General features: G+C 38.4%; 1 protein-coding gene across 1 annotated transcript in view; it reads right to left on the reverse strand.

The window, feature by feature from the left end:
* Positions 1–15,214, reverse strand: part of CDH6 (cadherin 6) — a 123,735-nt gene extending 108,521 nt beyond the window's left edge. Inside the window, exon 1 of the mRNA XM_046672303.1 lies at positions 15,081–15,214. The gene's annotated coding sequence lies outside the window, so the exon portion shown is untranslated. The remainder of the gene's footprint in view (positions 1–15,080) is intronic.
* Positions 15,215–23,733: the final 8,519 nt, after the last annotated feature.

Below are 23,733 nucleotides of genomic sequence, written 5' to 3' on the forward strand. Positions count from 1 at the left end.
CCCTTTCCCCAAAATTTCACATGTAACTTATCTCCTGATTAAATATGAAGCTTTATGATTCATGGCTCCTTAATTCTGCACCTAAATTTCTAGGCAAAAAAGGACATTTTGGTCAGAGTTAAATACTTGCCACTCACACTGTGGCAAGGTCAGCTGGAAGGGAATACAAATAAGATTAGGGAAAAAATGTAAGATTTTAGACTTTATTACAGGATGTTTCGGGAATGTCCTGTTGTGTGCCATACATCACATCCACATAAATGCATTTGTAAAAAAAAAAAAAGCAACCCCAGAACCCTCAGTTTTGCTTAAAATTACCCAGCTAATAGAGGCAGAACTCTGTTGGGTTTTCATTTTATATTTTATAATTATTTCTCATACTGTTTTGGCTTGAATTTAGATAAACAGCTGCATTACAGCTTACTTGCCTTTCAAATAAAACCTAAAAGAAACATATGTTCTTAAAGAAAGATTTGGGGTATAAAGAAAAAAGAAAACTGTTTTGTGATACTATTTTTAAACAACACTTTTTAAAGGTTTCTTAAAGCTCCAGTAGTCAGGACAGTGCTAAAGGCAAAAATGTTGCTTAAGAAACCACTTCAGAATATGCTAGAAAAGTTAAAACTCAAGCCAAGCACTATCCCACCCCCGCCCCCCACCAACACACGCACAAGCAAGGAAAGTGCTCACGTGGTATGGTGTCCTTTGAATCTCTTAAGGTTATTTTCTAAATGAGACCAAAATGAAATTATGTTTTCCTTCCAGCTAGTTAAGCCTCAACTCCCTAGATGAAAAAATGTTTTCTTTTTGGACAGTGATGTATTTCTAGTCCGTCTGTTCTGAAAACAAATACACCAAAAACCCACTTCACGCACAGAGTAAAATAAAAGATAAGAACAAAGGTCATTCAAATGGGTTAGGATCGCTCTAGTTGCCATTTTGCAGGTAACCCTCACTGGATGGAATAGGTGGGGTTTGGTCTTGTTGTCTGTTACCTCTAAAGCTATAGTTTATTAAACTGAATCCCATTGAATCCCTCACTTACATCATACTTGGATTTTTCTCTTAGAGCAATGCTCATGCAAATGACTAAATTGTAGTAGACAGTGTTAATTGACTACTACAGAAAGCATCTGCTTCTCATCTTCTTTCTTCTGATGGAATCCCAGTTTGGTTCAAGTATCTTCCCTCCCTCAAACACACACACACACACACACACACACATACACAAATCAAGGCAAGCTGATTCCAAGAATGGATCTTTAGTTTAAGAAGCCAGTTAGCACATAGGATTTCCCAGCAATTAATAATATATTAAGAATGGTTGTATGACTTGAGCTGCCTCAATCAGACTGAAGGGCACTACCCTTAATCCTTTATTGTGAGAGATTTTTCTCTCCCTTCTGCTAGACAAGCATAAGGAAGTATGTAACCCAATTGCCAGTGACAACCATCTTAAAGTCTGAGGGAAATAGCTGGTTGAATGACTTTGATGCTGAAGATGGCAGGATAGAGAAACAGAAAGATCCTGAATTTTTGATCACACCACTTATCTGTGGACCGCTTGGAGCCTGCTTTCCTATGGATGGTCTCTTATGTAAAATATGGTTTTATTTATTTCTTAATCCAGTTTGAAATGAGATTTTCTCTTACCCGTAGCCCAAAGCATCCTAATACAGCCACTGAAAACACTTAGTGAGAAGAATAAGAAGTAATCAGATCTTTAGGATGCTGAACATGAATCACTGTAGCTTGCTTTTCTGATCACCTTTCCACTGTTAACAGGCTTACTTATTGGCTTCCCCTTTACCCCCACTAGCTTAATCACTCCTGAAAATCCTTTAATTCTCTACTTAGCATTCTAAAGTTGACGATGTGAAGTATAGGAGAGGCCTGTCCCTACGCAGTTTAGATGACTTGCGTTAATATGAGATGCTACTGATTCAAAGTGTTAATCAAGGGAATGGTGCAGAGGCAGAAAAACAATGTTGGAGATCACTTTTCTCATTTTTCTGAGCCCATGGTTTCTATTCCCTTTTGTTGGAAGTTATAATTTCCCATAGTGGTGAGATAGAATGTAAAAATTTGCCAGAATGTACCATGGTACTCATTCTGATCTAGGAAACCTACTTATGTAAAATAAACTAACTTCTATTCTATTGATTACTAAGTTGAAAATTCTCTATGTACCTTTGACTTCAGGCTGATGGATATCACATTAAGTAGGGGAAGTATAGAGAACATCATCCACACCTCTCCTGCTTCATCTCACAACCTTACAAAACATTTGGCATGCTCAGATAGAGCTGGGCTGAACTGCATATTTCATTGCCAAACAATATTCATGAAGATCCTATTCCACGCATTGATGGCCACTTAAGGAATGGAACAGGACTATATAATCAGTTGAATTGAATTCAATCTATTTTGTACAGCCATGTTCCAGGTTATAACGAGGCATGCAGAATTTAGTATTAGATAGGAATTTAAGAGAAAAATGATTTTGCTCATAAAACATATACATAACAGTGTTCTATAGATTGTTTTGTAGATTCAGTGTGATGTACTACTATGGGTGGATAATAAACCAAAAGATAACCAAAGTTTATCATACTAGCCTACACCAAAGAGAGAAAATATATAGCCACAGCGTTCAACCTGAACACATAAATAAAAACGGTAAACAATTCTATGCCTGAGGGTAGAGTGACCAAAGAAATCTCAACTTTTAGATAAGAAACCATCCCAAACAAAAAACTCAAGTATTGTATTAGGAGACCCACCAGTTTTATGGTCTGTAACTCTGTTTCAAACATTTGGCCAAAGGCACCAAGGTTGTCCTGTGGATATCACCCTTCTGTGGGGTGTACCACTTTGGTCTGGACAGTCTAGGAGGCTGGCACCAACTTTTTTGATCTTAAGCGTATTCCCACAATGTGTCCAAAGGACATCAGATTACAAGAAAAGAAAACTAACATCCAACATGAATAATGTAAAAGCATATAAATATAGTCCAGAACTTCAAAATGAATACTCTCTCCATTTCTTCTTTCAACAACCTCTAATGTGTTCTTGTCATTTGTCAAAAACAGTGCTAGGCCTTAGTGGTAAGAGTAAGACCCGAAGGCCTTGTTTTCCAGATGCTTCCAGTGTGACAGGTGAGACCTAGAGAACCAGGTAGTGACTTGCGGAAAGATGTGTTTACAGTTGCATTGAGGCCAAGTAAAGATTGTTACAGGATCATGCAGTGAGAAATCTAAGCCAACAGCAAGATAAGTGAGTGGAGGTCGGAGAAGGTTTCCTAGAGAAATAGATTCTTGACCTTTTCCCTGAAGATCCAATAAGATTTGGCCAGGTGAAAATGAGTGGGGACACCAGACGTAGGCAATCAGGACGGCTTGTCTGGTGCACGCCTGCTGAATGTTAGTACTGAGTTTGGGTGTCAATAGATTAAAGTCTAGATTTAGCAATGGTAGATCCTAATCTATTTCATGACTGAAAGACTCAATCCTGACAGAACATCCATCTATTTATTAAATAAATTTCTAAAATGGCAGTTTTGAACAGTCATGTTTAATATTAAATACATATTGGAACCAATGTGATGTCAAAGCATGGTGTTATCCAATGCACCCAACACAAGGCCTTGCACAAAAGTGTTCACTAAACATTTATGGAATTGAATTGGAATCCCATTGCCTAAATAGTAAATGTCAGCTAGTCTTCTTGTGTAAAATGATTTCTTGATGAAATGTATTTCTACTGATCAGTAGATGTAAGACTTTATGCTGTATGGATAACTCATTGGGGAATATTGTAGGGGTTAGTGAAAGAAACACCATGAAAAATATTCTGAGGCATACTATCAAAAATGCAACTCTCATAAGCTTTTGGTAGTGATGAGAGATGTGATAGTTCTACCTGTTAGCAGGAGGTCATAAGCCAAACCTGGAAATAAATAGAAACTCTACAAATCGTAATGTAACCTGAAACTAAAAGCTAATTTCTGCATTCATGTAAGACGTAAGTATGGGGAGAAGACAAAATATAATCACTTCTGAATGTCCTACTCATTATACACGAAGCTGGTACTATTGGCCTGTTATTAACAGAGCATGTCTTCTAATGATGCTGTCTTCCTTTGCTTTGTTTTCAAGTTCTGGCTTCATGCTTAGGAAGTCCATTACTATCCCAAGATTATAAATAAATATCGATTTAATTGTTGGTTAGTAAAGTCACAGTTTTATTTTGTACTCTTAAATCTTCCATTCATTTGGGATTTATCTTCTGTAGGGTATGAAGAAAGAATCTAATGATTTCCCCCAATTGCTAGTGCATGTTTGTCTTGTCACCCTCTGTCTCTCCAGCACTGGGCACAGGAGGCCCTCAATAAATATTATAGAATGAATATATTAATGAATGATGAATCTGAAGGTTCTGAACACTCTTGCCAGGTTCCCCTTGGGACCAAGAGTAAAGCGGTTGCATGACTGAGTCAAATCAAAGTGAAGAGCCAGGCCTAAAGCTAAAAGGCTCGCGAGGCTGGTGTCTGCTTTGGGCTATCATTAACTGATCTAACTTGTTATGAGAATATACTGATAAATTCACTGAGGGATGAAAAGGAAAGATGTATTTTCTTTCTAATTATATTTCTGAGTCCTGAGAAATGTGGACATGTTATATATATTGTGTATATTGTATATTCCTACAGCTCTGACTTTATTTGGATTTGAGATACATACATTTGAATCAATCTATCATCTAAGTATAGATATGTGTGTGTGTGTATCTATACATACATACATATTAAGCATAAAAGGCGTAAGAGTTTAATAGTTGAGAGCATGGGCTATCAAGAGTGCTTGGATTTAATTTTAGCTCTGACAAGGACCAGCTGTGTGACCTTGGCCAAGTTGCTTAACTGCACTGTTCCCCCATTTTTGTCTTTAAAATCAGGAAGGTTGACAGTATTTACTTCAGAGCATTGTTGTGAACATTAATTTCATGTAAGCCTCTTAGAATAGTGCCTGAAATATTCTAAGTGCTCTCTCAGTGTTAGCCTTTATTATCATTCTACTCAATTTTCCCAACAATCGTTCTTATTTTTGCTCAAGGAGCAGATTAAAAATATCTTAAAAAGAACATATAGGATTATGTGAATGAGAGGTGAAAAAGTCACTCAGCAAAAAGCAATTGCTTTATTTATCACAGAAAATATTTGAAAATATATAGTAACACACATGGATACTAAAACTGTAAAAGAAAAAAAGTCTCCGAAAGAACAACGTTGAGTGTAACCTTGAATTCTGAAAACTAAAATATATTGAAAGTGTCAATTCAGAGGTACATCCTGTTCCCAAACACAAATTGGGAATTAAAAAATCAAAATGACAGACTTCTGCTAATCTGCTTAGGAAGGCATAAATTGTTAATCAGGCTCCAGGCAACATTGTTTAATACCAAGTTTAATAAAGAGTCCGCCTGGAGGAGAAGAGGCCTAGTGGCCTGATTTTGAAAGCTAGGCAGCTCTATATACATGCTTAGTACCTCCAGCTCTCAGGACACCATTGATAGGGTTTCCTTTGAAACTGCCTCCTTTTAAAGGAGTCAGAATTATTAAAAATTATTAGCATGGGATAGAAAAGTTCTATTTTTTCACTTGCATGAATGAACTTAAAAAGGAAAGAAATTGGAAAAAATATTTATTTAAGAGAAACTTTTGCAGCTTCTATGAGAAGAATTTGACCCAGTGGCATTTATGGAGCCCTCACTATGTGCTTTTCTTTGCTAGTAATGCCTTCATCTTAAGACTGTGATCTTGAGATGGAGAAGGGATGTTTTAAAACCATTTTCTCCTTTCTCCCCAGCCTGGATTTATTTATTCCATAAGGCATCTTACATTTGTATCAGGTGGGCTTTTGCCGTGCAGGGGAATCAAAGATTTTCCAAAAGTCTTGGCTGAATATCGTTTATAGGAGCCCTTGTCAGTCAGATAAAACCTAAATTGGAAAGTATTTGACAAGCGCAGCACCTTCTGAGCAGTCGGAGCCTTGTGGCTGCTGCTTTGGATTGTTGAGTTTAACACGCAGCCCAAATTTTGCTCCTTGCTTTAAAGTCTTTCTTCACTACATCACAGATATTAGCTCATGTTTCTTAGTTACAAAGCTGAGCGGGTTTGGCTCTCGTTTCCTGTGATTCGTTTCTCTAACCAGCCATCATGAAAAGATTGTCATACATAGAAAAAAGAAGAAAAAGAAGCCATTTAAAAAATCCATTTTAAGTTACTGACAAACTGGGAGGCAAACATATGCTCTAGCAATGCTTAAAACGTCCAAAGAACAAAGCAAACTTCTTGTTCTTCAGTGCCCAATTCACCCAGCACAGGGTTGCAATAATTTCTCCTCTCTCTGTCCACTACATAAAATCTTTCATTACGTTACATTAAACTCAGTCGCTTGAGAGCATTTTACTCTTATGTAGCTTTCAACCTCGTATTTTAAATAAAGTAACTGCCCTATTTAGTGTTCTCCTTGGTGAGAAAGCAGTTATTCACATGATCACTAGACATCTTGCAGCATCCTTCCCTCTACTGTGGTCATCTCTTTAATTTCACTGTTTTTTTAGAACACAAAGTACACACACATTTAAAAAGTTTCTAAGAAGAACAAACCATGGTGCTATTTGGAAAGATATTTTGGGATGTGGCATCTGAGAGTTAAAAGCAAACTTGAGGAAGAAAAGAGTATTGTGAGACAAAATTTTTAAATATGGGACCCGTATTTGGCATGCCTACACTTATTTCAGAGGCAGTTTACTTGAAGATAAATATACTTTCCCTGAATGCAAAAGTTATTGGAGAATAGTACTTCCTGGATCTGGAGGTTTGGGACCACCTCGTCGTGACGACACTAACCAGTAAGTGACCCCTTCATTCTGCTGTCTTAATTAAGATCTGACCCCAAACATTTCGTTTTTCTTTTTGATAAAATAAAAAGAGAATGAAACTATGGCACTGATATTTATCACAAGGCCACCCTCATAGGATTAATTCTTTATGAAACACTGACAAAATCCCAACTAGGTACTTTTAAACAAGTAGTTTAATATAAGAATAATTGCTGGGAGAAATGGTGGCTCAAATTGGTTCAAATTAGGATTCAGCAGTAACAGTGCAGTCTTGGTGGGTTTTATCCTTTTGCATTGGTGATTACGTAGTCTGACCACATCGTTTTGATCTGTGTTAAATTAGAACCTGTTGCTAAGGAGAGCTAGAATATTTTAGTTGAATGTGAAATTGAGCAGTTTCAAACATTTTATAAAATGAATGATAGTCGATTAATGAAACTCTTTTTTTTAATCCTGCAAAAGAGGTTTAAGCTTTGCAGCTAAAAATATGATAAGCTCATTTTCAGGACTGAAATCTATACTGTATGCTAGAAGGCAATTGCTTTTTGAAGTAAAAATGCATACCTTAAAATACCAATCAACACCTTAGAAAATTTGTCTACAATTATATACAGTTCACTTTTAGGAAAAAAAGACACCCTTTTTATAATGTATGTGGTTAAATTGAGCTGGGTTTTCCAAACCTTAGTATTCACTTCTATAAGGTTTAATTAAGGAACCCAAGGATACTTTTTGATTGAATGACTTCTGTTTAGTTTATCTTTTTGGCTGTTTTAAATATCATTATAATTCCCCTTTACTTTTTATTCATCCAAATAAGAAGGAAGGTAACTAGGTCAATCATTTTTCCACATGACGTTATCCACTATCTACCCCAGTGGTCCTCAGAATTTTGGATTTCATGAAACATTAACAGCTCTTTTTTTTTTTTTTTTTAAAGGGGGGAGGTTGACATTGGGTTGCTTGCCAGATTTTAATTTTGCTGAGGGAAACAATAACATAATCTATCCATACACTTTCTTGAAAGAATTGACATTTTAACTTCAAAGAAGTGGGAAGGTTGCTGTCTGAGTCCCTTAAATTGAATAAATTGAGATTTATGAAAAACACAATTGGTTGTCATCATTTTTCATAACTGACCACTCTGCGATAAACTTTCTTTTTCAAAGATAGACACTTGAATTTGGTAAGCCTGAGAATCTCTGATTTCGATAAAGCTCACTCAAAACTGCCATCAAGCCATTGCAAATAAAACAAAAACCTAAATTTTATCATGTGTCCTCCAAGTAATGGTCAAAATTTTGAAGGGAAATTTTAATTCTTCTTTCCAACAGGAGCTTAACAAAAATGGCACAAACACATGAAATGCCTAAAGAAGCCTAAATCTTTATTTTCTCCATAAGTTTCCGTGCCCACTCCTTCATAGTATATTTACAAATAACAATATTGTAGATTTAAATTTCCTCTTTAGTTTTTAAAGCCAGAATCAAGTGGAGATGATAAAAAGCAATTACGCCCAACAACTAGAAGTTAAGTTACAGAAGAGAGAGAGCAAAGATCGAATTGAGTTTAGTATTTCCACGGACCAGCCACTTCATCTCTCTGGTCATTAGTTATCTGAAATGTAAACGATCACTGTTGGGTAAAGTCATCTCTAAGCTCCTTTCTGTGCCTCACATTCTCTGATTATATTTCTAATTATTAAACTGTCCTTGAAGGCTGGATTAACTACATGACTTTTTGAATGGGGGCAATAGAAAGAATAGAGTTTAATGAAAATGGCTCATCAAAGTCAACCATATATAATATTACTGTATTATTAAGAGGATATCTTCCTTCCTTTCTCCCTCCCTCTTTCTCTCTCTTCCTCGCTCCCCCCCTTCCTTTTTTTTTTGGTGAAATTTTACTTGGTAAAGAAATCATTCAGAACAAATACTGAAATGTGATGGTAATGAAATAGCAAAATTATGGTCATAAAAGAAGAAAATAATTATTTTACCCACCAGATAAGGATAGAAATAAACATAATCTTACTCAACTCTACCCACAGTCCCAAATGCTATGTGCACAGTGAGTATGTCAATGCATTGAGAAAGGACTGATGTCCTCAGAGGCTGCTGTGAGGTTGGGATGCACCTTGTCAATGACATGAATAGTTGTCATTTTTGGCCACCTTTGTGAAGTACGCCCTCCAACCTGAGGCTCTTTCTGAAGGCAGGAAAAGAAAATTTATTCTCTTCTAAAAAGTACCATTATTATGTTCAGACAAATGGCCCACACAATCCTTTTTACTACAATTATAAATTCTAATGCATGCTTGCTAGTAGTTTTTCAAAAATGAAACTTACGAACATTTTCCTCAGCCTTAAAATCTGCATTGCTCTGGTCAATATAATGGGGTCATTCCCATGCTCTCTGCTGCTCTGCATTTCTCAGAAAGAGTCACACTTTCAATTCTAAGACATCGCAAGTGTTTGTTAACAGCACATTCATTAAGTGCTTGGCTCAAACAGAAATTCCCTGGAAATTCAAACCAAAAAAGGGCAAAATAAAGAGGATGCAAGTATAATGTTTTCCTTTTGACTTGCTGTGTAGTTTTTACTACATAGACTGTATGTAAAATACTCAGAACAGTGTGTGACATGTAGAAAAGTTCAGTAAAGGTTAACTTATTATTGTTTACTTTATAGTTATTATTACTATTATTTGGATATATAACAATTCTGAGCCTATTGGTCAGTATTTTTTGCCTTGACTGAACATGTATATATATATATATATATAACAAACTATAGTTTATATATTATATTAATATATATATATATATATGCCATATTTGTTATCAGGCATGTATGGGGATGGGGTGGGCTGCTTTGCTAGTTCAGTCTTTCATCATGGCATACCATAGATAGGATTCAAATGGTTGACTTATATCTGGTCTGTATCATTATTGTGTTACTTTGGGTTATAAGTGTCAGAAGGAGACGCAGTTTATCTATTTAGCTTGCGGGACAATAAAGATAACAGAAGGAAAAGAGTCAATACTCTTTAAAGCACCAGGAAAGCCTTTCTCTGATTCTCATGAGAGTTCAGGTCACTTTTCGAAAAACACACTCCTCTGGTTATTTTACGATCCATGCAGCATGATTTCCTTTAGATGGAGACTTTTTTAAGGAAAAATTTCAAGTTTTCATTCCACGCTAGAGAAGTGTGTTTAGAAACACGGTAATGATGCAATGGTGTTTACAAAGTTGTATTCAATAGCAGCAGTATTTATAAAGTGGAAAAAGCACCCTGTGTAATAGTGGCAATTTTGATTCTGTTTCTACTCTTATGTGTCCCTCTTATGTAAAAATTCACCTCCTCATCTCTTTTCATTTTACTCACTTGGATGCTTCCTCAGTTTAATTTTTCCTTGCTGTTTTCCTTTCCTATAACTTATTAGGTCTCCTGGACATCTTTGGGGGCAGATCTACCAATTTAGGAAATTACAGAAAGAGAGAAACCGTGCTGTTTCACATGATGAAAGAGGAAGATAAACCATCCCCTGTGGTGGCCAGCTTTATATTCCTCATCTTCCTAAGTTGTTCTCTTCCACAAGATAACACTGCCTATTGTAGGAAAAGCTTGGGACCCACGCTGCCCATTTATACTGCTCATCAAATTTAATAGTAACATTTTGGCTTTAATGAAACTCTTCCTCCTATAAATCTCAGCAAGTTGATCTGATTAATAGAGGAAATGAGCACCCAGCAGTGTTAGCGTAAAGATATTAAACAGATGAAACAAGGTAAAATAATCTCTAATAATGTGCGGTGATGGGGGACACAGCCCCTCCGGCATATGGGCCTCCTCTACGTTAGGCACGTGTGCACAGAACATTCATTCTTTAGTAAGTTTTCTTTGTTGGAAGAGTTAAAAATTTCCTGGATAGTTCAGTCTTGAACAGCTAGAATACTGGCTGTATCTGGTCCTCTCTGACCCACCTTTTTGGCTTTAAAGAGCTTTATTCCATTTGACTTTGGTAGTAAATGAAGGTGCACCGTCTTTTTGAAGGGTCATTTGTACTTTTCTCTTCTTACTTTATCTTCCTACCTTGTGAGTGATGGGATTACAAAGACTATCTACATTTGGCTCTATAGTTAATTAGGGAGAATCTGAAGTTTCTCATATGACTTCTCATATGGCTTTGCAAGAGGGAGCATTCCTTAGGAATAGGAACTTTTAAAAATGTAGGCCAGTTAATCTTCATAAGAGGAGAGTTCAAACAAAAATATTACTGTTTAGATCCAGGAAACAGCCCCCACCTCTCATCTGTCTTCAAAATAAAATAAAAATCCCAATGGAGAAAAAAAAAAAAGAAAGAATGAAAAGAGCAGAAAAAAAATCAACTCAAGCCCTATATTTCTATATTTCTCCTCTAATATTAAGGAGCAGTGTCACAACTGGGTGTTTTGTGTGTGTGTGTGTTCTAATTTTCTTCTTTCAGCAGTTTCCCTATTAGCATGATGTTCTTGAGTCTTTGTATTTAGAATCATTATTCAGAAAAATTAAACCAGAGAAGGTTTGATTTATCTACTTTTTAACCTTTTTGTGAAGCAAATAAGGTAAGTTCAGTAGACACTAGCCAGGCTGAAACACTATTAAAAATGCAATTCGGACTGAGTCACTGCTTGTTATTTTTATAAGCAAGACCCTAATTCTGATCGACCCCAAAGAATGGGCTGCCGTGACTAAGCAAGCAGCACAAGGCAACTGGCTTCTGCTGGATGTTATCTCATTTGGAACACATTTCAAACTTTAGAACAGATTTTTAAATTGGAAGTTGAAACCTGCAGACTGTCAGCAGAAGAGCCTGATTCACCCCCACAGAACTTATCTTACTTTAAGTTCCAGGCAGAATTTTTTAAGGAGTAGGTTACCTAAAATGTGTTGTGATACATCAAAGAGAGAAATAAAAAACACCTCTCAGAATAAGGGTGACGCATGCATCTAAACATCTTTTGGACTTTAATATATGCTTATTTGAATGAAGACTTCCTTAGATTAGAAGTTTCTAGTTCAATAAAACTTGTGAATGTTCATGGATGTCTGAAAGGGTAACTAAGATTTTTTCTGCAAACATTTCTTTAGTGGTGGGGGTTCTTCATGTGGAACTTTTTGAGTCATAACCGTAATGCCATTATTGTTATTTCAGGTAAATTAGAACGAAAAAAAGTGCAGTCTTGGTAAGTCAGAAGTAAGGAAAGTCTTATATCATATTGACGATAGTGATTTGGAATCATGGAATCATAGAAAAGTTACCAAAAGTCTAGATACCCAGAAAACTACAGATATTCTTGAGTTCCTTAAATTAGAGGAACTACACAAATGATAGCAGTAATAATGATTTTGACCTGGCGCAAATGTCAAGGCAATGCCTGGAGAATACTAACTCGTCTTTGCAGAAAAAGCTGTTATGTGCTTATTATCTTAGATAACATCCATGATGCAGCTGAACTACAGGGAGAAATGTAGGGAGTGACCCACTAGAGGTCCCTTCCAACTAAAAAAAGTTTCGATAGTTCAAAGGATGCAGCCTTAGTAAATTAGCATTCACGACTGCAAAGCAAGTAAGGGCCAGAAGGGGGGACCACACGTTTCAATTCCTTAGGAAGAGACATGGTTTTATTCAGAATGTTTGTCACATTTTATCTCTTTTTTAAAATCCCTATGTGGGACAATAATTCAATTAGTCCTAATTAGATATTCAGAACTTGTTCCAACTTACTGATACATTTGCAACTGGAGGTGCCATTTGATGCCTTGGAACTATAGTTGTGCTTTCTAGAAATTTTAGCTGTTTCAAGTATCTCAGAGCGTATTTTGCAAGATAGATTTTTTTCTTAAAAAGGAAGAATGTCTCAGAGTAAGTGTTTACTTGCAAAGCTGATGGAGGTGGTGGGTGGGAGGTAAGGTACCTGTTTCCTGATAGTAGGTACCTTGGTAGAAAATGATTTTGTTTCTATATGTTAGCTTTGCAGAGTTAGCATTAAGAAATGTAATTGCCATAAATTGATGTAAAAGCCAGATAGTAAAGGGATTAAAAGTCCCTATAGAGACACCCGTCTGTCACTTATTTATACTGGCAGCAAAGGATAATTGTAGACAAGTACAGTAGAACTAAACCATTGTCAGTTTGCTTCAAAAATGTGCTGCTGCTTCTCATCTTTCCTCTGCTTCAGAAGTGTGCCGTGAACCATCAGAATAGCGTAAAAAGATCTGCCTTTTATTTTCCCCCAACACCTTTTTAATTAGAACACACCAAAGAGCAAAAGAGGGTGAGATACAATCCTGTGTGATTGTATTTTCCACTAAATTGTTGGATTCTTTTAAGTTTCCGAGCCCTGAATTGAAAATCTGGCCTCTGGCAGAAACTTTGCCCTCCTTCTTATGACATAATGAAGACATCTGCTTGATCATATCCCCTTTCTTCACACAGCTTGTTTTCTGGCTCTCTAAAATAGCAAACACAGAACCATGCAAGTGCTATTACACAAAAGATGACGGTAAAGCTACCCTGGGAAAGATTTTTTTTTCTCCCAAAGTAGAATCCTAAAGGTTTTCCTTTTCAGGTCAAGGCATCAGCAAGAAAAGAAAGGAAAAGCAATTCTTGGCCACAGCTTGTTTAAGCATATTTGTTATTCATTCTTAGAGGAGTTGTGCATTAACTAGGTATATCCCTGTGCTCCTTTCCAACATGGGGAGGAGTTTGCCCCCCCGGGTAATAAATGCTCAGAAAGCCTTATTTTGCGTGTGCACCCCTCCAGATCAGCCACACATGTACACACCAGCCACTCCAGCAATATTCTTGCAGGAAAAACCTCTTCTTTCCCACATTATGTGCTTCAGTAAGTGAAAGTGAAGACCGGCCAAGACACGGGCTGATACACCTCTATAGTGTGACTATTCATAATTAAAATGTCTTTACAAAACAAAAAGGGAGAGAGAGAGAGAAATGTGTGGCTATGCCAGATGATTAAACTTCTTGGTACTTGAATGTTCTCAGTAGTTAACTCGGGTGAACAGCCCCTTGCACTAACAGGAACCTGCATACAACTCCCTATAAAATATGGATTTTATTGCAGCAGTGACAACACTTCTCAGCACCACGCTGACCCTCCAGCATCTCCCATCTCGAGATCTCCGATAACTCTTGGCAGAAGAATATCTAACTACAGAAGAAGTAATGCCACTCTGCAGCCGCTGCAGTACACAACATTGCAACGTCCCCCGTTATTAAATTCCGGGATTAACGGATTGGGGGCTCCACTTTTCCTGCATCGGACACCTAAAACCAGGCGCACTTGGTCTGCTCTACAGCCAGTCCGGGGGAGGCGTTATCCCTTAGATTTGTGCCTGGCCAGCCGTGGAGGAGCACGAGCAAGCTGCATCTTCCACATGACTTTTCCCTGGACAGTGTGCTCCATTTTCGGAGTCCAATGTTGGACTTTCCTTGCAACCCAAGCATTTCTGTCAGCCGGCAGGCGTTGCCCCGAACGTGCAAGCAAACAGTTTTCTGTAGCTCTTTCTCTGAGCCAGATCATCTTTTCAGCTTAAGTTTTCCTTATTGGGAGCATTCAGGAGTTTTCAAGCTACCTGATTTTCCATTTTGCCCCCAAAGCCAAGAAATGTAACTCAGCCAAAACAGTCCCCGCACAGACCCTTGTGATGTGAGCAGGTGGAAATAAATCGAGCCCCAAACGGCTGCGCGGGTCCTGCACACACCAGCGCCCTTGGTAATTGACCAGCCAACTTTGCAAATGCCGGAGCTCCCCTGGCAGCCTCCGCCGGCGGAGAGGAAGGCAGCCGGTTCTTCCCCCGCGGCCCCGTTACACATGCCCCCACTCAGCCCCACGGCGCATCGCTCTTACCAGAAGGCGGAGGAACGGCACCCAGGCTCCCCGAAAAGCGGCACCGGTCCTGGGCAGCTGCAGCAGCGCCGCCCGCGCAGCCGGACCCGCGCGCCCGCCCCGACCCAGGCTCGCAGGCTGAGCATCCCTCCCAACTCCAGCGTGCGGCACCCATCGGGCGGAGAGGGCTCTCTCTCTGATTGGCTTCCATCAATGCTACAGAATTAAAAAAAGGAAAAGGCATGCACAGCCACAAGCACAGCCAACAGAGACCGAACCCACCTCTACTCTCCTTCCTGCGCCCGGGGAGACCCTGCCACCCGCCCAGGCTGCTCCTGCCTCCGCCGCCGCTGCGGTCGCCGGCTCTGCCGTTCCTGCTGCCGCGGCTGAAACTGCAGCTCTCGGGATGGGAAGGTTACGGGCTCGGGAGAACTGGCTCTTGTGGGCACACACTGATTTGCAAGTGAATGAAGTGGGAGGGAGCAAAGAGAGGAGGACTTTGTTAGAGAGGCCCAGTGCCTGCCCCCGCCCGCCCCCTCCCCTTGACAGAATGACTCCCTGTGTTTGAAGTCCTGAGCAATTCGCTCCCTGTAGCACTCCCTCAGCCCCAGGCTTTCCTTTCTTTTCCTCTCTTATATTTTGGGGGGTCAAGACATACTCAGAACTTGTGTGACTCCGTCTGTTCCCTCCTTTATACTATCAAAATGCACCTTGTGCTATTATCAGCAACGGTCAGATGTTCTTTTTTTTTTCTTTTTACCGACTGAGCAATTACAATTCCCAGGGACAGAGTACCTCGCCGCGCTATCAGTTGGCCAGCTTCGTGTATAAAACAAAGCCGGTCTCCCGAGATAACAGTACCCGTGGCTTTTCTTTACAGTCCAAACAGGCGTTCTCCAGACGCAAGCAGACGTACATTCAGATGTGTCTTTGCTTCTCTCCTTCCAGGAAGACAGCTTTTTACAGAGCCCTGTGATCTCTGTTACTCTTTCGGAGTGAGTAACCCCAGGATGTTGTAGCATGAAGCCATGCTTCGCTGGGCTTGCAGGAACACTCCAAACCCAAACCCTTCAGGCTCGCCAATGCCTTGTGGCTGCTTCCATCTTTCTAAATGAGTTAATACAAGGATACCACAGAGTTGGAGAAGAGGGGTGCATAATGAAATTCAAGGTCTGCTTAACGTTTTTAAGATCTTTCAGGAAAGTTCCTGAAGTAGGACAACCTCCCAATTAAACTCTTTGGTATACATAGCAGTTTGAATCGTTATATTTATAGTTACAAAAAAAGTAATCTCTAATATTAGGGAACCAGGCTGCAAAAATCCTAAGCATGTCAAAGTATCATTAAATGAGAGTAGTGGCGTTCTACATATGAGATGCAGACATGATGGAGCCGGGCGCTGCTGGATTAGGAAAATTAAATCTAAGCACCACAGTGATTGCACCTGGGGTCGGTAGCATCCCAAACCAGCTGTCTGTATGCTTCAAGTTCGTGGGGAGATTTCCATTGCATGGTGCTCTAAATGAAAATCCAGGCGACTCTGGCGTCTGAGTGGTTAAACTGATTGCAGGTTGGTCTCTTTCCCAACTGAGCTCTTACTGGAAAATCTTTTGTTTCTCCATCAGAAGTTCAGGCATTTAAATAAAGCCCAAATCAAAGTATTTCCTCTCGGCAGCCAGTGCTTCAAAGAAGTGTGCATGGAATGGTTTTAGACACAGATGTTCCACACATGGAAGGTGGAAAGACTTTGAATTTCCTTCTTGAAAAGACCTTCTCTAATGAAGAATTACCACCAACTTACAAAAAGAGGCTGAACGTTTCCTCTTCATGTAGATTTAAACTCTGTGGAGAAAGGATAAGAGAGAAGAAGGCTGCTTCTGAGTCATAGTCCACTCCCCAGATTATAAATTTCTTATACATTTAATTAGAAATACTAACTCCTTATGTTTGTTTACTGCTTACAAAGTACTCTCATAGGCTATTTTATTTAGTGCTTCTTTCAACAAGTGGTACAATTTTTCCCCATTAGGACAGAGGAAATAGGTTGATGAAGAAAATGCATAGGTTAAGTGACATGTCCAAGGCAATAAAACTGGTAAGCAGAAGAGGCAGAAATATTACTGGCAAACTGTGTGCAAATATATAATTACTTATATAATATAATTGCAATATCATAATTCCTTACATAATTATAAGTATGGCAATAAGTATGCAATAAAAATGTCACATTTCAAGACTACCTTTTGCAGAAAGATATGCAAATTAACTTATTTTCATGGTCAAAGTGGGATAATAGTGAAGTGGATGTTCTACAAGTTAGAATCTCACAAAGGAAACCTCTAATTGTTTGCGATATACTAGTCTTCAAACCGCATTAAACCACCTACGAAAGGTGCTTAAGACAACTGCCTTTTATTAAGAATGGATAAACAATCAATTTGCTTCTAAACAGTTCAAGTGGCAGCATTAAATTAAGTAAAGGATAGCACTTTTTGTACTAAAAATGTTTTTGTGTTATTTTTGAGAATTTCTAGTAACATTTACCACAATCACTGTTAATTTTCAATTACACAATTGATGTAAACATCCAGAATTATTTTATCCTCATTTCAGAGATAAAAAACTCAGAGTTACTAAGGTTAAAAGATTACCTAGTATCATATAAGCTCTGTTTCCAGGACATTCTCTGGCACACCAAAATACACTGTCAAGCAACAGAAGTTAATTAGAGATAGTTAAACAAATGAAGGAGTCTTTGCTATCATCAAGTAGGATCTTCTCGTGAAACTCAAGAGTGGAAATTCTGCAGGGCCTTTGGCAAGTTCTGGAAGCAGACATGGAGAAGCCATCCGTACTCTGGCTGTATCCTGCTTTCTTCTCATTAGGCTTCTGCTGCTGTTTTGTCTGCCTTCACATCTACCTCCTCATCCTTCCTTCAGTCCACAGGGCAGAGCAGCACCACTGACAGTTCCAGACCTTACCTCTTGGAAAGAGTTTCTCTTTCTGCTCCATTTCCAGTTTCTTCATCAGGTGTTCCCCTGGACCAGCCAGCTGGAGCTGCGGCTGGGGCGGAAGGAGGTAGCAGGCTGACTTATACAGTGGCTCCCAGGACCAAAGTGAGGGGCAGCAGCTAGAGAGTGTCCTTGTGCTCTGGGAAGACATTCCAAAACATGTCCCATTCCACGAATTCTCTTGTTTTGTTTAGTAATTTGGCACAGCTGAAGTATTTCATCAGTTTTTAGGCTACTTCATTATTTTATATGCTTCAGTCAAAATTGCTTGTACTTCTCTCCCTTTTACAGCTTGCAAAGTTTCAATTAAAAAAAAAAACTCCTTCATAGACCATTACTAGGGATATTAATTTTGATGAGGGATTTTTCAACTTCCACTAAATCTCTCTTCAGATGATTAAGAGGGTATCTTATCCATATAATGGGGATGCATTATAAATAAATAACTGCAAGTTCTGTGACTTTCTTTTCAATAATATACATCTGTATGCAATGATTATCTGATAAAAACATTTTCATGATCATCAACAATTATTCTTGATTAGAAGAAAAAAGTTCAACTTTAAAACCATGTGCCTAATTAAGAATCTTTGCATGGGTGGTCTTGCTTCAACCCATCCAAATCTTCCCTCTAAAATTTACCTTAAATGTGTTGCGACCAGAAAAAAGTGCATACATTGCAATGCTTGTCACTTAATCATCATGGTGTGCACAAGAGAGCGCATTTCACTGAGGAATGAATGCCTATTCCCCACCTCTGCCCTGTGTGTGTGCACACACGCTCACATGCATACACAAACACAAACACACACATGCACACATGCACACCAGTGTTTAAGGGGGAAAAAAGGTTTAACTATTCTGGGTATTATTGAACTGAAACAAAGGAGACAGGAAATCTCGATGGAATTTCCCTTTTGTGAGAGCCATGGACATCTCAATACAAGCTAAAATAAATTCACACAAATTTCATATGCTTATCCAGGTTTTCTAATCCTGGGAGAGTTTCCAACAATGTATTTAAAATGGGTTGGATCCCAAGATGCATTAAGACATTTCCCTCTTGATCATTATATTTGACTTGTCATTATAGGTAGATTACAATAGCCAGGAGATTTCCAAATGAGATAAATGCACAGCAGCAAAATGTTATTGACCTATACCAATCATTTTAGTACTCTGGACATTGCAGGGTTCGTAGAGTGGACTTCAATTTTTGCCAAATTCATTTTTACATTTATTCACTGCTTTGTGGTAGAATCTAAATTTGCCTGATAAGATATGTACAACTTGAGTTTGGTAGACTGTACTATGTCAGTGAAGGGGCATGCCCTTGTTTAGAAGAAACAGTCCGTTAGGAGGATATGTAATGTATCAGTATATTCTCTTAAATAACGGGTATAGAACAGAATAAAAAGAAAATCCTACACTTGCATCCCGAGGGAAAAATAATTCCTTTCTCCCACTAATCCCTCTCCCGATTATAGAAGCACTTGATGGAAATAGTGGCAGGTTGGAGTGGGAAAGAAAATATAATAACATATGTTCAATAATATTTTGGGATTTTATAAATTGTGAGAGCATTAAAATTTCACAGCTTTTGTCAAAAAAGAAGACAAGGGCAAATATAAGAAGAAGATTATCCTCTGCATAGGTATAAGCATTCTCTTCAGAATAGACCAGACCTCACCTAGAGCCTTCTGTTCCTCTTTAGGGACCACACTTAAAATACTTTTTCTCTGTTCACTCCTTCCCTTGTGTTTCCACTGCACTTTGTAAAATACCTGAAATACTTTAGCTAGACTCATTGCTTATGTGTTCTTTTTCATCTACCAGACTGTATATCCATTGAATTATTGAAAGTAGAACATCTGTCTGTTTTGGTCATCATTTTATCTCCTGGTGCTTGAAAAAGTGCTTGGTGCTTACATGTATAAATAAATAGAGATGCAAATAAACTAGAATGGATTCAGTAGATAGAAACTGAAGATCGTTCCTAGTTGTAAGGTCATGCATATGAGTTAAAAGCGGTAAGACTGGAAAAGAGAAGGATCAAACTGGTCATGAGCACTCTTCAAATACTTGAGGAACTATCCTATGGAAGAAAATTAGACTGGCTTTCAATGTGACAGACGCTTCAATTAGTGTCCATCTGGTGAAGCCACTGGAAGATAGTGCATTTCATTGGTTCTAAGACACCCATAATTTCACATTTTCACATCTCTGAAATTTTGACACCTCTTAAAATTGACATGATAAGAAAGCATCATGTCATGGTATAATTGGCAGTGATCTTTCTTGGTGACACATGAAGTAATGGTGCAACTTACTACCATTGCTTCTTAGATCTGACGACATGCAGATGGTAGATTACAGTCAACATATGGAAGAATTTTCAAACTATTAGTGTTGTTCAAGATGAAAGGAACTGGCAGCTTCAGGATGGAGATGAGCCCCATCCCTGAAGGCATTCAATCACAGACTGGACAAATACTTGCTATAAATGAGCTCAAGCAGCTACTTGGGATTGAATGATCTTTTATATCTTTGTCAAATTTGAGATTCTTGTATTTTGATCCAACTGTCTTATTTTTGTAAAAAATAAGAGAAAACAAGGATCACACAAGTTAAGTGCTTTGTCCAAGGTCTCGTATCTCATTAGGGGCTAAGACTGGACTATCCAGGCCTCCCATTTCCCAATCTGAAGCTGTTTTCATTTGCTGTTTATTCTTGTTTTCTATTCAGGATTACGGTATAGAAAATGGGTACATACAATATTTGGATAAGAACAATCACTAACATTTACTGCATGTATACAGTGTGCCATTTACTTATTCTTTACATTTATTATCTCAGTTAATCCATCTGACAGCCTATGTGCTAGGAATTAATATAATTTTTGTTTACAGATGAAGAAACTGAGGAATGGGAGGTAAAGTAACTTGTTCAAGGTCACACAGTTAGTTTGAGTCGGAGGTGAGATTCACACACACACTGTGAAGTGAGTAGCTGGACTCAATCACTATACAGGGAGTTACAGGTTCACAGAACTTACCGCGCAATCTATATGCTGTGATGTGAAAATCGAAACCTACCATAGTCAGGAATTTCTGATTTTAAGATAACCATGCTCTGGGCGTTACGTTACTGTCTCCTTTGTTATTTGCCCCAAGATGTCTGGATAATGGTTTCAGCTCTCTACTGCGTTATGCCCAAACAAACCCTTAAGTGCTTTTGTTAAATTTTAGGGCCACCAGGAAGCTTACCGATAAACAAGCAACTTACCTTTCAAATCAAGAAAGGTCAGTTTTATTCTCTACCATGTGTGTACCCAGTGCTTGGTTACTTCTACTCTTTCCCTGTCTGGAGGTACCTCAAAGTTGAGGAGAATCAGTATTTAACTTATTTCCTGACCTCTATTTCTTATACATTGTAGGCCCCTGGCCGTTTCTAGAGATGCATTGACTCTGACTGGGGAGAGCTGTCTTTGTGCACTTCTGGACCCTCAGGAGCAGTCTTTGTCCTCAAAAAAGAATCCTTCACAGAGGATGCAGGCAGAATTCTTGGTCACAGCTGAGGTCTTCTCTTTGCCCCTGGGAAACTATACTTATTTTCTCTCTTAGAAGAAAAAAGAAAACTGGAAAAAAAAGCTGTTGAGTGTCAATAAGGATATTTTTAAAAGATAAGGAAATTTTTAAAAGAATCTTAGTTAAGTCCATATTTTCCAGATATCATAATGTTCAAAATATCAAAAAATATTTTCATATGCTGGTGGTTTACTAAAATATGATGTAGTCTTGACCAACCCCTTGTCTCTTGGCCTTAGTTTATTATCTTAGTTTATTAGAAAGACATAGTTTTCTACTCTAGTAGTTATTCTGGAAGTCTTTTTTTTTTTTTACATGTTGCTATTTTGTGTGTGGCCACTAGGGGGACAAAGGAAAGGCCTTTCTATTGAAACGTGCTTCCCATTACTAATTTGGAATAATGGTCGTGAAGAACAACCACAGGGAAAGCCAATTTCTCTTAATGAGACATTGAATATTTTAAAATGCCTTCTTATTAATTGGTATTAAACTGTGGTATGAGCTAGTAATTCTTTGTAAAATTTGAGAATTTGAGGAGAACGGTTATTACTATTTCTATGACCAGTAAAGTCTTTATAAGGATAATCACATATCTGCATGGACATTACCATGTGGAAGATTTCACTAAGCCCATTAAGATTCATGGATGTGAGCCTTTTTGAAAAGCATCACAAGCCACAGTATTTTAAGAATGCAGATAAAGACATTTAAAGGATATTTTGAAATTTTTCAGTGGTTATCAAAGTTGGTAATAATCAGTTAATATTTTTAGAAACGAAAGCAACACAAATAAGAAATTTCTAATGACAAAGTTGAAAGAGAACTCAATGTTTTGTAACTGAAAAGGTCCATAATACATAATAAACTTTAAAAGCAGTTTTCGCAGCTAACATTTATTGACTACTTAGTATGCACCAGGCATTGTGTTAAAAACTTACATTTATATTCTCTTGATTCTCCCAACAACTCTGTGAAGTAGTTACTGTATCATGCCCGTGAGTAGATGGAGAGAGTTTCCTTTCCAGGCCTTTCACACTGCTGGCCTGCAGCAGATGTTCACACGTCTGAGTGGCACATACTCTCATCCACCGACTCTATCTCTGCCCGTTGGTCATAGCCCCCGCTACATTGCCCTTTCCAGATTATAAAAGGCTTTGTGTTCACTACTGCTTTGTGAGTTTACTACAATTCTCTTCAGTAGAGGGTCCATACATTATTAGTCTTCGTGTTTTTCAGGCAGGCAACGCACACTCAGAAAGTTTGAATCATGAACAAGAAGCTACCGTGTGAGTTCCACAGAATGCATTTAGAAACAAGAGTATTTTATCTTCAACAGTTAAATCCAGAACCTGGGGATGGGATGAAAATTTCTAGTTTCTGAGCTCTTGGGTTTGAAAAACTTATGCTTAGAGTCTGGTTGTCTTTAACTTAAAGTCAGGACCCTAAAATTCTCAGGAAGCTTGAAATTTCCCATTTTTAAATGTCAGTAATCACTCCATTTATCAAAGCCTATTATGTGCTGGGGACTACAGTCAGTGCTTTATAACTGCCTTGTCTGATTCCTCATGACGACTTTCTGAGGTCAATATTCATCTCATTTTACAGATAAGGAACATGGACCTCAGAGAGATTCAATCACTTATCCGAGGTCACACAACCAGCAAACAGTTGGATCTGAACACAGATCTTAAGTATGACTTGAACTCAATATACTTAACGAGGTGCAGGGTATCATATTTATTTGAAATGGTTGTGGTAACACTTTCTATTCTTAGATATAAATATGACCCAAGTTGCAACTGATGAGGCAGGAAGCCGAAGGCTTTATGTGGATATGAAGAGGTATATGCACCAGAAGAGGAGGGTGACGTTTCTGCTGGTCTTCTGTTTATTTTGCAAAATATGATCACGTTTTAGTGAAGAGTAAGGCAGAGCTATCCTATCATATAACAAATTCGGGCTACGGTCTGGAGTACTTGGCTCTGAGCAGTGATCATGGGAGTTAGAATGCAGACACTGTCTACCGATGTAGTAAATACCCAGTTAGTCTACTAATGTGCCCACCATCCCCAGTATTGGGTGATGGAAACTTCCTGTCTTCTGCCTGATCTCCACAACTCAGCCCTTTATTTTTATTTAATTTAATTCTTTTTTTTTGGTGAGGAAGATCAACTCTGAGCTAACATCTGTGCCAATCTTCCTTCACTTTGTATATGGGACTCTGCCACAGCATGACTTGGTGAGCGGTGTATAGATCCGCCTAGGATAGGAAGCTGCGAACCCTGGGCCACCAAAGTGGAGTGCGCGAACTTAACCACTACACCACTAGGCCAGCCC

Source organism: Equus quagga, chromosome 9 (assembly GCF_021613505.1).
Source record: "Equus quagga isolate Etosha38 chromosome 9, UCLA_HA_Equagga_1.0, whole genome shotgun sequence".
Classification (NCBI taxonomy): Eukaryota; Metazoa; Chordata; class Mammalia; order Perissodactyla; family Equidae; genus Equus; species Equus quagga.